The sequence below is a fragment of the Gavialis gangeticus genome, unplaced genomic scaffold (genome assembly GCF_001723915.1).
Source record: "Gavialis gangeticus isolate Ggan-Ray unplaced genomic scaffold, GavGan_comp1, whole genome shotgun sequence".
In the NCBI taxonomy this organism is placed as follows: domain Eukaryota; kingdom Metazoa; phylum Chordata; order Crocodylia; family Gavialidae; genus Gavialis; species Gavialis gangeticus.
Window position 1 is genome coordinate 175,598,833 of NW_017728992.1, and position 16,385 is coordinate 175,615,217.

A 16,385-nucleotide genomic window follows, 5' to 3' on the forward strand; every position below is an offset into this window, starting at 1 on the left:
TGACTAGCTACTTCATATTCTGAAGAGTATTTAACTGGAGGTGTGTTGATTGTTACTGCATCTACAACTGTCATTTGATAAAGAATTGCTTATATTTTCCTTCTATGAACATTTCTTTGATCCATTTCTACTGTAACCATGCCTAAAATAAATAAAAATCAAAGGCATGTTGACCAAGTTGAAACATTGAAATGCATTGAAACAGCAAAACTGTTTTGACAAAATGAAACAGAATAGTGCTTCAAAACAAAACAATGAAATGAAACACAGTCTCTTTGAAATGGTGAAACAGAGGTCAAGACAAAATGATGCTGTTTTGCACAGCCCTACCATATACCTCACTTTCCTTTTGTAGGAACCAATATGCTCTTGCTATAAGGACTTTGTTGCAAACTTGGATTTTTTTCTGTAAGTTCTTGTTAATATTGCACTAGGTTGATTCTGTTGGAATAAAGGGGGCAGGGGATGAGTAATTCTATACATAGATATAATAATTGACAGAAAAATGTGCAAATATGTATGATTACAGGGGTATAGGTTGTAGCCATACTGGTCTAAGACATAAGCACACAAGGTGCTTTAGGTGAATCTGATATCTTTTATTAGACCAACTTTTATAGTTGAAAAAATATTTCTTAGCAAGTTTTCAGGTTTAAAAGTCCTTCATCAGGCTGAGGAAGCATCTGCAGCTGATGTGTGCTCTTCCTGGATGGAATGAATAGTATAGAAGCCAGAGGTTGGTATGCATGCAAGAAAGGCAGTCAGTGAAGATGTAAGTTGAGGAGTCAGTGGGCAAGAGAGAGGCTGAGGGTAGGGAAAGGGTGATGAATGTAGCTGGTAAATAGTGGTGAATTACCTGGGGATTCAGATTTCAAACAGGTAATAATGTGTCATAAATTCAATGTCTATATTTAGTCCATTATTTTTGGTATCCAGAAAGTTGATGAAGTTGATTACATACCAACATCCCACACCAGGATGGCATCCAAGCCTGCCTTACATACCTATGAGAGCAAGATGACAACTCAGAGTACAGATCCAAAGATATTATTGACCTTATACTCTTCATCCTCACATGCGACAATTTCACTTTTAATAACCAACACTTCCTCCAGACTATGGGCACAGCTATGGGCACCAAAATGGCCCCACAGTATGCCAACTTTTTTATGAACCACCTGAAAGAAGAAATCCTCGAGGACTGCACCGTCAATCCCTTGCTATACTTAAGATATATTGATGACATCTTCATCATTTGAACTGAAAACCTGAAATCTCTGATTGAGTTCCATCAGAAATTCAACAGTCATCATCCCTCCATCCGACTGTCTCTTGAATACTCGAGCACCAACATTTACTTTTTAGACATGATGATCAGTATACAAGAAACCCACAGACGAACATACATATCTGTACAGAACCAGCGATCACCCTAAACAAACCAAGAAAGCTATGATATACAGCCAAGCCCTCAGATACCACTATCTTTGCACTGAGAAGAACACCCGGGATTGGTACCTCACTAATCTTAAAAAGGCCTTCACTCAACAAGGGCACTCCTCCAGAGAGATAGATCACACATTTGAAAGAGCCACCCAGATACCACGTGAAGAATTGCTGCAGTACACGTGAGCCCCCCCCCCAATCACACACTGCTGGCTATGACATATCACCCCTCCCTCGAACCCATAAGGAAAATCCTCCAACAATTGCAACCCATACTAGAAGGAGATCCTATTCTTAGAGAGATCGTCCCAGAACCACCCATCGTAGCCTTCAAACAAGCACTGAACCTTGCCGACCTCATCACCAGAAGCAAACTTCCTAAGGCCCAGAACACACTGAATGGATCCAGACCATGCTATGACAAAAAATGCAAAACCTGCCAACACATACCTGCCAACACATCTCCACTACCCTCACAATTACTATACCACACAACAGCACCATCAGCATTCCTCGATCTTGCAGCTGCACCTCCAGAAATGTAATATATCACATCCAGTGCACCAAATGCCCTGATGGAAAATATGTAAGAGAGACCAAACAACAACTGTGCACCAGAGTGAATGCACACTTGAATACCCAATTACCTCTGGGGCCACATTTCTCGCAAGGAAACCACTCTCTCTCCAATCTCTCAGTTCTAATCCTCAAAACAGAACTTATAAAGCACTTTTCACAGACAAGCCTATGAACTTCACTTCATCAACCACCTGGATACAAAAAAGTCATGGACTAAATATAGACATTGGATATGACACATTATAACCTGTCTGACATCTGAATCCCCAGGTAATTTGCCACTATTTACCAGCTACATTCATCCCCCTTCTCCTTGCCCTCAGCCTCTCTCTCACCCACTGACTCCTCAGTTTACATCTTCACAGACAGCCTGTCTCGCATGCATACCAGCTTCTGATTCTTTACTATTCATTCCATACAGGAAGAGCACACACCAACTACAGATGCTTCCTCAGCCTGACGAACGGTTTTGAAACCCGAAAGCTTGCTAAGAAAATTTTTTCCAACTATAAACGTTGGTCTAATAAAAATATCAGATTTACCCAAAGAACCTTGTCTGCAAATATGCATGGGATATTAACACTCTTCTTTTCATCTGCAATTCAGCATGAGAAGAGATGCTTTATCAGGAAGCTTTTCAGAGCTATTAACAGTTGAATAAATTCCCCACCTCTAACACACCCTGGAAACTGCAGTAGAAGAGGGAACAACCATGCTAATTAGGACTGACCCATGTGGTTGATTGGTAATTGTGCAAAATAACTGTTGTATCTGCATGCTCCTGGAGCAATCCAAGAATGGCAAAACCATTGCACTTCAAACCTCTTTCATTCAGGATTGAAGTTACAGTGATTAACTCGTTTCTACCAAGACAGAAGCATGCAAAGGTAACAGTTACAACATAACAGCCTATGGGCATTCTGAAGGAGCAGCTTCCCCTCCCTTTTTGAAGCAGTTGTTACCTTTGCCTACAGCCAGAGATTTCAGTTTAAAAAGTACTTTGTTAACATAGAAGGGAATTTAGAAAGGTATTTTTTTAAGCTCTGAAAGAGAGCAAAAAATTTCCTGAGGAGCAAGATTTCATTATACAACTTTAAGAAAAGGAAAGAAACTGCACTGCAGAAACAACGCCCTGTAACCTGCAGCTCAGTGGAGTGCTGTTGTTCTTCTGCTAGTTCAGCTATGAATGTAGCAGGTGCAAGCATAATCTAAAAATGTCTTCTATACCAGACAGACTTTACACTGCAGGCACTTTAATACATCCTAATTATTTCTGTATAAATGGACTTTGAGTCTAACAAAAGAACTGTGCATGATTACACCTGCAACTTGAATAAATAAGGAACAAAATCAATGCACTTGTAATTTATTCATATCCATAAGACAGAAAATACATTACTTAATCAATAAGTGCCTCATACTTGCAAACTACATGTACCAAACATATAAAACAAGACAAAACAAAGCCAATACTCGTAATCAAAATCATTCTTTATTCTGCAACCACTGGCATACACACTGGAGCCTTCTGCCCCCAATTTCAAGGTTTTCAGTTGTACATTCATAATGCGCAGCAAATAAAATACGCAGTATTTCATAATTAGAGTGTTTATCCTAAATTATTATTATTCTGTTTATAAGGTATGCCTATGCATGCTCAGGTGGGTTATTTAAAATAAACAAAAACAGAACCTGCTTTGTAATTTCTAACACATTACAAATAATTTTTGAATCTGTAGAATGCCATTTAGCTTTCAGCCTCATACCTTCAGCACTAGCCTTATGCTCCAGCTTCGTTCTCATTTTTAATTATATGAAATTTATTATTGAAATTAAAGGGCATATTGGGGTTTGATGTTTTGATGGGGGGGTATGCTCCCTGGAAAATTCAGGAAGATGTGAATAAGTATGAATAAATATTCAACTATGGCCCATGGCAGATGTTATTTCATTACACAACAAGTACTGAGGAATTTTGTCTCATGGTGAAAATGTGTCTGGCTTGACACAAGGGCAGCTGTATGGAAAGGCATAAAGGTAGCAAAGGAACTTGTCTTACTGGCACTCACCAGATAATATCAGACGATCGATAGACTCTGCAATCCCCACTTGGCTTCACCCATCCCCTGATAGTTAGAGCCCGCTCGCCTCTGTCCCATTCCTTGCACAGAACCAGAGTGATTCAGGACTAAGCAAGGGGAAGGGTTTACAGTCCTGCTGGCTGAGGACTGGTTGTGAACCCAGGGCAGCAAACACAGCTGCAAGCATAGACCTGATTCACTCACAGGGGTGAGGAGGCACCCTGTCCCCCCTGATAGGGACTGTGGACCATTTTTGACTTCCCTGGGAGAGACCATGTCCCAGCGCAGCAGCTGGGGCTGTGAGCACAGCCCCAGCTTGCCCACAGGAGTAGGGATGCTGGAGAACCCACCTGAGCCCTGGCACTCCATGTGCAAAATGCCACACATTCAGGTTAATGTGAGATACAAACCAGCCACAAAGATGTCCAACATTTAAGGAATTACATCTGAGGATGGGTTGGCTTTATTGCACAATTAATGCCAGAGGCCTAGTAAGTGATCCGGGTTATCTACTAAGTGATTTCCTACTACTTAGCAGCAGATCACTTAGTAAGGCTACTTAAATATCCAGAAAATAGTTTCCTGTAATTTTTCCCATTGGAAGTAATCAATTAGAATTATAGAAGTAATCAATTAATGTAAACACCTCTTTAAATGATCTCAGCAATTTGATTATTCTTCTTTTTTACTGCAATACAATGGGGCCGATGTCCCATTTATTTGTTGAAAAACTAAAGAGCAGCAGACAGTGCCTGGAAAGCCTCATTTGCTTATTAGTTATGAGACAATGAGAGTAAAACTACTAACAGACAGTACAGAGGAGTCAGGTCAAACTATAATAAGATTTCTGTTATACAGGTAATGTACTTTAATCAAAGAATTTGGAATCCTAGGCCCCTGCTACAGGTTACTTATGTATGTTACTCAATTAACTAGTTAATCACTCACTAAATTTAGACTGGCCACAAGCAAAGTAAGACCAGCCACAAGTGCAAAGTAATTATCAGACAACAATTAACTGATCAATCACAGAATAAATTGAAACCAGCAACACATGCAAAGTAACCATCACATAATAAATGATTATCCAGCTACAAAAAGAACCAACCAGCTGCAAAGTTAGCACTTCAAAATGTGTAACAACTCTATAGTTGGTGTCTGTCTAGCTTTAATTGGAACATGCAGCAGGGCCCCTGAAGTCAACTTGTGAATGTACAGACACCACAAACCATCATCTTTATTAATTGCACAGTCTTACCACCATTACATAACTTCTTGTGGGCATTGTGGCAGAAGTAGATCTTGTTTTTTAAGCACTCAGACTTCCCACCAAACTTCCCACTTCCAATGCTAATCTGAGCCTCTGTTTCCCTAAATTCATTTAATCTCTCTCATTCCATATGAATCAAGGGATGTTTTACTTTATTTACTGCTGTTTGACTTTACAGAACATCATAGTCTGCTACCTTAACGGAAAAAAAAGAAATTGGATTTTGTTTTACTTTTGAAGGATGATTTTTATTCATCTTTATTTCATCTTTGTCCCTTTCTAGATTTGAGAGAAAGAAACCAAAATAATTAATAGCCACCATTCCCCAAAATATGAAGCAAACAACAAGAGGCGGGTGAAGGGGGAAAGGGAGTAGAAGATAATTTGTGCTTCGGGCTTGGAGTGTCATTAAACTTTTATTTGCTGCCATTCCCAGTTCTTTGCCAGAATCATTGGATCAAGCAAGCAGTTCCAATTCATTGGAACTTGGTCTGGTACAATGGACTGATTTTTTGCAACAGTAAAAGTTGTAAATGTGTAGGCTGGAATGTACATGCTTAGTGAAACAGATGTTCACTTTTCTACCCACTGATGTCTTGTCAGATTTGCTGATATCCTGTGCCCATCTCACATGGCCACATTGTGCAGCCACCTATTAGGCATTTGGGCATCTTGCTGTAAACACTGAACATACGATGTTAAATTAACTTGATAGACACCAAAAACCACAAAGAGAGGGTATGCCTGTTCTGCTCTTGAATCATACGAGTGCATCTACACATGCATATTAATGCAAAGCAATAAACTTCAGAGCATATTGCTCTAGAGTTTATTGAACTGGGTGTGCCATTTGTATGTGCACCTGGGTCCTCAGCTGGGTCAAAGCAGTCTTGCCTGGCAGGGGGCCCTGGCAGTCTGCCTGTTAGCCCATAGTTGCTCCTCTCAGCTCAGTATGCTGAGAAGGAGTTGGCTGGGGCATGAGGATGCTTCAGTGTCGGGCTAGCCAGCAGGCAGCCCCTACACTGAAGCTCCCTCACATCCCAGCCAGCAGTGTCTACATATGTGCTGCTGTAGAACAAAACATAGTATTTATACAAATACTATCCTGGTGCAGAGTAAATTAGTTTATTCCAGCCTAATAGATGTGCATGTGTAGATGCATGATGTTTACTATATAGCTAATTAAAGTAAATGTCTCATGTAGACATGCCCATAAAGTAAAAAGCTGACCCTCTATCCTGAAAAAGCTGTTTGTCCAAAGATATTATGGAGCTATAATTTAGTAACCAGTAAAATTAAATGGTTTCATATCCCTTGGCATTTAGGGTATTGTTTGGATACAAACTTACAGGTGCCACAATACAAAATATTTGTGGTAACTTTCCTGTTAGTTATTTGAACCAGAATAAACAAATTAAACCTAGAAATTCCTATTACATATATACCTTGCTTGCCCGTCTCTCTCACAGCCACAGAAAGCAAGAAGTGGGTAACAGTTGACTCCAAATCAAGTAGTCAAGTCTTTAAAAATGCATTACTCCCTAGGTTTTACACTGATACTGAACAAAACAGTCAGATTTACCATGGCAACAAAAACACCTTGTGACATACAGTTCACTATGGGAGAATCTCCTTACATAACGGCTACCAGATGCTTTGGTAGCTTGCCATATTCAATTCACCCGTTGCTATTGAAATCTAGTGTTCATCTGCCTATTAAACTGGGAAGGCAAACAATTTTTTCTACAGCTGTAATTTCCTGTACTGCAGTATGATCATAAATAAAATCATAACAGCAGGGAGAACTAATGATTGCATTTCAAAAGCTCTAAAAATATTAGGAGACCCTTTGGAGAAATTAAAAGAGCATTTAAATGTGGATAAATACTGTATTTTCCTTTGTGAAACTCAGCCTTTTAGATGCTATGCATGAGGTGTCAAAAGTTGAATCAGGGGAATACAGATGTGGAAAGGTCCAATTCTGGTTCTTAATGTACTGCATGTATGTGCTAGACCTGGGTCCTGTGCAGAAAGGAAGGCTGAAAAAAGAGAGGGGCTAGGAACTTCTCTCTTCACTGTTTAAGAGCAAAAATGACTGGACATGTCTCTATGCTGGAAGGCAGTTCCATGCTGAGACACAGAGTTGTTGGCAGGCGTACAGTGCTGCACTGATACATTCTTGGTATATGAACTAGCATTTGCAAAATGGGCCCGGTGAGTCTCAGCACAGTACTGCCTTTTCATAGATTCATAGATGTTAGGGCTAAAGGGACCTCAGTAGGTCATCATGTCTGACCCCCTGCCCTGGGCAGGAAAAAGTGCTGGGGTCACATGACCACAGTTAGGTGTTTGTCCAGTCTCCTCTTGGAGATTCCCAAGGTAGGGGAGAGACCCCGCCCCCACCCCGGTAGGCCTTGTGCCGTATGAAATACCCAGTGATGACACACTGTTCCAAAAGGGCCTCTTCCTGCATAATACTAAGCACCCTTTAGCTCCTAACAAAACCACTAGAAGTTGAAAGAATCCAATATCTTAACAAATGGTACTAAACAGTGAGAGCAACATTACAAGAAATATGACTCTGATTTTGATTGTGCATTCAATGCTGTGCAGAACGTTCATTTATAATCATCCCCACACATCTGCACAGAGCTTTATACCCAAACTAATTGCCCTCCCTGACACACATACCCCCACAGGGAACAAGGTGAGTAATACTTTAATGAAAACAAAGCATGCTGAGCTTTAAAAATGCATTACTCCCTAGGTTTACACTGGTTTTTATATGGAGTAACAGAGCTTCACAATGAAGTCGAAAGGGGATCTCCCATAAGCCAAGGTCTGTTTATTGGTTTCCAGTTTTAAAAAATAGGGCTTTAAGTTACCAAGGATGTATCAGAGATTGTATTGTAAATCTACCACCTATGTAGTTGTGTTAATAAACATCCAGTAAAACACTCTAAGAGCATCCAGATGCATTTTCTTATCTTCTCACTTTGCCTCTCCCTCCTCTCTCTGAAAAAAAACATGTCTGGCCAGAATATCCCAGCACTAAAGAGAAAAGTGAAGGTTAACATACATTTATTATTTTCCCTGAAAACTTTCACTTTTCAAACTAAGATTAAAACCAAAATTCCAACATGCCCACCTCTCCAATCTCTCTCTTGATTTATACTCTCAAGATCTAAATGGATTGGAATGATTCAAGCCTAGGAGGGAAGTATTTGGCCAGGTACAGACATTACACTTTTACTGATATAAGCAATCAAAAACCAGTCTCTAACCATCACAGGGCAGAAGAGTTCAGCACACAAACTGGTTTAAAAGTGATGGGACCTGGTGTAAGATTCCCCTCCCGACCATGCATGTTCTGTTCACTACCAATCTAAACTACGCCACTTATAGAATATCATATAATTTAGATCAGTTCTGCCTTGGGCTTTTTGAAAGTCTGTACTGAGACTTTGTCTAGAAGCATTATGAAATAAAATGACTCCAACCAGAAGTGTGGGTTAGAGTGCTTCCAGGCTGGCAAGCATGAAATATATTGCAAACATAAAGTAAAGCTATGTATTTATTGCCATCAGTAGATTTAACAGAAGTAAGTTTAGATTCTCCAGTGCATATTCAACATATACGTATATCTCACAGGAAGCATCCAAATTACTGTGAAATCCATCTTTCATACACAAAATTCCAAACTGCAAGGTTCCTCCAAAATGAAAAAGAAAAAGTAAATCATGAAAAGAAGTCAAAAACAAGAATGGAAAAGTCATTCCCCACATTCCAGGGGGCATTTCCCTAGCTAGAAGCCCTAAAGCAGATCATATGAGAAGTGGCCTCAGAGAAATAAGTGACTTACAATTTTATAGAATCAGTATTTGAAATAAAAAAGGATTGTTTCATTTTGAAGACATCCTTACTCACAAGTGAACTGATGTGATTCTACTGCCTAAAGGGAGACAGAACTTGGAAACTTACATACCACATCTGCACATTGTAGAGAGATCCAGTTCACTGCAAACTCCCGATGTGTTCTTGTGCTTCAGGGTTTAAAAGGAACAGAACAGTTCCTGCTGTACAGATAGAACCATTCTCCATTACCCTGAGTGCGTTTAGGCTTGGGGCATACACAAGGAGTTGAGGGGGAATGAATAAAGAACAGTCTTATATGTAGGATTCCTTGACCACAGTCATACAGAGATGATTTAATTACTGCCTTGTATACAAGTTTTTTCGCAAGTAGTCTTCTCACCATTAAGTAAAATATATTAAGCAATTTATAAAATATAATGATTACATTTTAATCTTCAGGAATATCAATAGCAGTGATTGTTTTGCTTTGAATCAGTAATTCCACATTATTCCACATTTAGTTTCTTTCTTTACTGTACAGTTGCAAAAAGCCTTCATAGAAGAGGAAAATGTGTTGATTGAAACTTTTCTTTCCATGCATTAATACGTGTTTGTATGTACTGTAGTCAGGAAAACAGGACATATGCACTCTGTAGTGAAGTTGTGGCTGCTTCACTGTTAGGGAACTGGGCAGTCACAAGATAACAGACTACTAGTCCAACAGCAATAAAACTCTCCTCTTTTTTCTTGTCTGTGAGATATTCCAATGCCAGATCACACTGCACTATAGCATCTGAAGCTTCTTTGAGATTCATTTTCTAAAAGGTACTGTGGTCATAGGAATAAGCATTTCACTGCATGTCTAGGGAGCATTCAACTACAAACTGGACTGTACACTCATTAGCCCTGAAGGAAAGATGCACTTCCAACTGCAGGATCAAATTAAAAGAGTCTGGACAAAACTCCAAAGCTGAAATGATAGGAAACAGTCCTGATCTGTCAAAGCAAAATGCTTCTAGAGAAATTGTTGACATTATTTTAGAATGCTATATGTTGACAGCACTTTTGTTGCCTTTATGCTGCTGATAACTCTTTGCCCTGAAGACAGCTAAGGAAAAAAAGGGGGAAAAAGTGTTAATTACCTTGACTAAAATAAAACAAAACCTACTTCTATATTCGTACAAAGATCTCCTCCAGACTTGTATGTTTTTCCTCCTTTAAATCCCTCTACTGTTTTGACAAGAAGCAGTATTTCACTGGGGACAGTCCACCTCCTCCTCCCATTCATGGAGCTGGTTCAGGGTTGGCTCATGCCTCCTTCCCCTTCCCTGCCCCTGTCCAGGTCTTGACCCCTTCCCTCTACCTGGACAAGCTGGGACCAAGTCATGCCCCTTCCCCTGCATGGTTGGTTTGGAGCTAAGCTATGCCGTCTTCCTTTGTGGGGCTCGAATACCAACCCCTTTCCAACCACCTGGCGAGGTCCGGGCTGGGCCATGCCCCCTTCTCTTTGAGGAGGTGGACCATGGCTGAGTCATTGCCCCTCCCCCCACCCCTGTGTGGCTGGGCCAAGCCCCCTTCCCCCACACAGCTGGATTGAGGCCATGCTTGCCCCAGATGCTGGATTGAGTCAACCAATTGGATCTAGTCTACAGAAGGACCAGGTGCTGCTCATCTAGACTGCTGAATGAAAAATTGACAACCACTGTAATAAAGGAGTGAGCCAAAGACTAGTAAAGTCAATGGGAAGTTTTCAACTGACCTCAAGAAGTCTTGAAGGGTATTGGGAAGATGGCCTAATAAGTCATTTCTGATTTTTAGATTTCACGGCAGGATACATAAAACAACATGGACTCCATACAGATTTATTAAAGTGACATCTCTGAGCTTAAAGATGATACTGAATTATTCAGGGTGATCAAATCCCAAACTGATGAAGAGGAGCTGCACAAAAATCTCACCAAGCTAAGTGAGTGGGCAAAAAAATGGCTGATAACCTTCAAACAGTGACAAGTGCATGGTCAAACACCATCAACTATAAATACTCATATTGGGTTCTGAACTAGTTGCTATGACCTTGGAAACATGGTAAATAGTTCTCTAAAAATGTCAACTTAATGTGCAGCAGCAACCAAAAAAAAAGCCAAACAAACACAAAAAAACTGTTGGGTATCATTATGAAAGGAATTGAAAACAAAATGGAGAGCATCATCTTGCCATTATACAAATCTATGGTGCTCCCACATGTTGAATACTGTGAAAACCTTCAAATATTAAGCTTCCACCACCTGTCTGGGTAACCTGTTCCAGTACTTTACTACCTTCCTAGTGAGAAACTACTTCCTAATACCTAACCTAAACTTCCCTTGCCACACTTAAGACCATTGCTCCTTGTTCTGTCATGTGCCACCACTGAGAACAGTCTAGCGCCACCCTCTTTCAAAGTCCTCTTCAGGTAGTTGAAGGCTGCTATTATACCCTCCTTCAGTCTTCTCTTCTCTAAACTAAATAAGACCAGTTCCCTCAGTCTTTCCTCATAAGTCATGTGCCCCAGCCCCTTCACCATTTTTGTTTCTCTCTGCTGGCCTCTCTCCAATTTATCCATATCTTTTCTGTAGTGGGGGGCCCAAAATTGTACTCCACAGTACTCCAGGTGTGGCCTCACCAGTGCTGAATAGAGGGAAATAATCACTTACCTTGACTTACTGGCAATAGACCTACCAATGCAGCTCATTTTTCCTTTAGCCTCCTTGGCAACAAGGGCACACTGCTGGCTCATAATCAGCTTATTGTCCACTGTAACTCCCAGGTCCTTTTCTGCAGAGCAGCTGTCCAGCCAGTCAGCCCCCAGCCTGTAGTGCTGCGTGGGATTGTTCCATCCAAAGTGCAGGACCTTGCAATTCTCTTTGTTGAACTTCATGGGATTTCTTTTGGCCTAGTCCTCCAATTTGTCTAAGTCACTCTGAAACCTAGTCCTACCCTCCAGCATATCTACTACTCCCCCCAACTTGGTGTGAACTGCAGACTTGCTGAGGGTGCACTCTGTGCTGTCTTCTAGGTCATTGATGAAGACATTGAACAAAACCAGCCCCAGGACTGACCCCTGGGTCACTCCACTTGATAATGGCTGCCAGCTAGACATTGAGCCATTGATTACTACTCTCTAAGCCTGCTACTCAAGTCAGTTTTCTATCCACCTTACAGTCCATTCATCCAATCCATACTTTCTTAGTTTGCTCCATGAATTTTTCAGGGACTGAGGTGAGGCTGACTGGATCCTCCTTGTTCCCTTTCTTTTAATTTCACTTAGTAAGTGTTAAATGTGTCACACCATCTTAACAAATGGATATTCTCCAGTAAACTGTATTTAATGCTATGAACTTTACTAATTTAAAATAAAAGCACATGCTGGGCTGGTCACTAACAGTAATATTTAGTAATACAAAACGTGCTACAGCTGGAGCTACTTGTTAAAACATGCAATCAATTTTTATCTAATAAGTGCTGAAGCAAGACTATATTCTCTTGTTACTTAAATAAACAGATGTTTAGACTTTAATATCTGGCTAATCTGGTATTATAGGTGTTCAGGATTCAAATACAAAATGATGGAATGAGGTCCTATTATCTATATAATTCCTCCTAAATGCTATACTGTTTATGCCTGGTTTAGAAAAAATTACAGATGACCTCAGTAGAGAAGATTACTTATTATCTGTCTGTTTTAAGACAAACTGTGGCTTTTTTTAGCAGCAGATTTTTTCTACTGTAACTTATGTTATCATCTAATACTTGCAGATGATTGATTGAAATGAAAGAACTCTTCAATATTCTTGTCTAGACTGAGTGCGATTTTTGTCTTCTGATATCTATCAACTGTTTTTTTCTGAACAGCTTGGCTCCCTGACATCTCCAGGCCCATGACATTTTCTTAGTTTGATTGTTGAGATACTAGACAGGAGATATGATTATTTAATAAGGTAAGAATTTTAAAGGTCAAGTATTGTATCCAGTTTGACATCCCAGCATCGAGCTGCCAACACAAAATTATACTACCACATGTATGGTTGTCCCTCTTTATTGACAGTGAAAAACCCAGCATCTCTTTCCCTTCTACTACTAGTTAGTTATGTGGCACCTTCTCTTGTTTATTTTCTATAGTCATTCAACAGGCCTGCAATCCTTCTGACACCTGAACAGGCTAATAATTTCCAATAACACCAGAAGCTAAATGGCATAGAAGTAGCAGCTACATTTAAATCTGATCTTTAAAAATCAAACATGAAAAAAATCAAAGAAATAGTTCTGAAAAACATGATCAAAGCACATTTCATAAACCCTTACTAAAAAAACACAACAATCTGTGCTGTATATGCCACCAGATTTGTTTTTTGTTGAAAAAAAAATTGAACAGCATCTAAATTCTTGTGCTTTTCAGTATATGCTGTGATATTATTAGTAAGACAAAATGGTAGGATAGCCATAGTTCATGACCTAGATGCAACTAAAAGAGAACATTGCCTCCCTGAGGTACACAAAGGCCAAATTCAAACACAGTGTTGTAGAACTCTCTTAAAAGACAACTGAGATTCTAACCTCGGTGGAATGGTCCTCAAGACCAAAAATTTTGCAGTTTGTAGCCCACATTTCCTTTTTTTAAAATTTCAAACCAAGATAAATACCACTAGGGAATGTTACTTTTCACTGGTTTGATTTAACACAACCCCATGGAACTAACCCAGAGCTGAATTAATCTTATCCGCATAGTAGATGGAGAATTTGTTTAAATTGGAAACATGAGGAATGCTCAAGACAGGTAACAAGAAAAGACCAGATGCCTCAAACAGTTATTACATAACTGTATGGACTTTAAAAACAAAATGTGTAAAAAGAACAAGCCCTCTTATTCTGCAGTGCAACTAAACAATTCTGAATTTGTTCACTAACCTATGGCTAGTCTCTTTGCATCAGTCCAGATAATTTGCTTATGTGGTCTCAATTACAAGGCATAACTCCTTGGGGAGTGGCTCTACATTAAAGCTATGCAAAGCTTCAGTAGCCGATTTGATTCAGAGGAGATTCAGCCCAATTTGGGGGCTGAATCTCTGAATGTAATTGTGACACCAATTAAAAGTTCCTGATCGATTCGAAGCATCCAAATCAAGTTAGAAAAAAAATTCAGAAAAGATTCAGCCATAGACTAAACAGGCAGCTGACACAGCTGCCTCTAGCTGGTAAGTTTGTTGGGCTTGGGGGAGGCGGGAGAGAAGGGGCATAGGGGATGGAGGGATTGGGGCTGGAGCTGGGACAAGCTGCCCAGCTGGGGCGGGGGGTGCAGGACTTGGGGAGGTGGGGCAGAGGGGTGCGAGATGCATGTGCGGTAGTGCTTGGAGCAGATGCTATGCCCAGCTGCTGCTTGCCCAGATGGGTTGTGGGGAGGGGCGGGATGCAGGCACGACTCGCTCTGGACAGAAGGGGGTAAGCAGCAGCAGGGCATTGCCCTTGATCCCAGAACTGCCGTGCTTACCTGTCCATGCCAGGTGGCAAGCGGTGACTGTGCAGGGACTCTACCCTGATGCCACTTGCCAGCTGGTGCAGCGTGGGGGCGTGAGATGTGGGTGTGGCAGCACTGGGGGCGGGGGCTATGCTCTGCTGCTGCTTGCCTCCTTCTGCCCAGATCAAGCTGTGCCTGCATCATACCCCCCCCCCCACCGCACCAGCTGGGCAAGCAGCAGCAAGGCAGAGCCCCCACTCCGAGTGCTGCCACACCTGCATTCCGTGCCCCTCCACCACCCTCCCCAAGTCCTGTGCCACCTGCCCCGGGTGAGAAACTTGTCCTAGCCCCAGGCCCAATACCTCCCTCCCCCACAACCCTTCCCCCCCTCCTCCAATCCCAACAGACTTACCAGCTGTTTAGTCTATGGCCGAATCTCTGAAGTGGCGCCAAATCTTTCGGATCTGATTCGGCCAAATGGAGTCAGGACAGCAATTCAAATCTCTGAATCTCAGATTCACTGAATCTGAATCCGAAGCAAATACTTGCCACTTCACACAGGCCTACTCTACATAGAGTCCAATTTGGGGGCTGAATCTCCAAGCGTGGCTATCTGCCATGCTCTCTGTGGTGGTAGTACTTCCTTTTGCATTCCCTTCCCTCAAAGGCAGCATTCAGGGCAGCTGTCCCAGTTGTGTCCCTCTCATGCCTTACCAGTTATGCTACTGCCAAATTACATATTATCTAAGCACCTGACAGTCTTTAATATGCTTATTCTCTCAACCGCCTGCAAAACAGAGAAGTGCTGTGCCATTTTACTCTTAGGAAACTCTGTCTCAGTTTCCCAAATGAACTGGGAACTGAATTTCTCTCTTCTAAGTCCCATCCAACACCCTCAGTACTAAATTATTCTCTCTTGTGTGTTGCTCTACCATTCAGAGTGCTCTTATATAAACAGAATAGTCCTTTTAGGACAATCCAGGCAAACTTTAATAGGTTACCAAGAACACAATATCAAAATATCTTGATCTGTAACCACAAAAGGCCAACAAGGGGGCACAGTCAGTCCAGTCCCAGGTCAATATAAAAGACGACTCCCTGAGGGAATCAGGGAATGAATGTCCAGGGACAGCAAACGGGTCAGTTTGCCAGCAGTTCACTGGAAGGAAGAGTATGAAAGGGAAGAGGAAGAGGAACCAGGCACCAGATCCTGTGCCTGGAAGATAAGTTACCCAGGATTGTCTGTGTGTTTGACTCGATGCCTTTTTCACCCGAGTCATAGAATCATAGAGTCATAGAAAATTAGGGCTGGAAGGAACCTCAAGAGGGCATCTAGTTCAACCCCCTGCTCATCTGCCAACACTGAAACAGTCTATCTCCATTCACTTTGAACTACCCTTCAGGTAGTTGAAGGCTGCTATCAAATCCTCCCTTAGTCTTCTCTTCTCCAGATTAAACAAGCCCAGTTCCCTCAGCCTCTTCTCACAAGTCATGTGCCCTAGCCCCCTAGCCATTTTTGTCACTTTCTGCTGGACTCTTTCCAACTTAATCACATCGTGTCTATAACAGGGGGCCCAAAATGACACGGTACTCCAGATGTTGCCTCACCAGTGAAGAATAAAGCAGAATAATTACTTCCCTTGATCTGCTGGCAACACTCCTA

The 16,385-nt window shown here is 41.3% G+C and overlaps 1 long non-coding RNA gene across 1 annotated transcript; it reads left to right on the top strand.

The window, feature by feature from the left end:
* The first annotated feature begins 692 nt into the window (after positions 1 to 692).
* LOC109305144 lies at positions 693 to 15,844 on the top strand. Its single transcript, XR_002099565.1, has 3 exons — positions 693 to 810; positions 8,883 to 8,893; positions 15,834 to 15,844. It is a non-coding gene; the product is annotated as an uncharacterized LOC109305144 (long non-coding RNA).
* Positions 15,845 to 16,385: the final 541 nt, after the last annotated feature.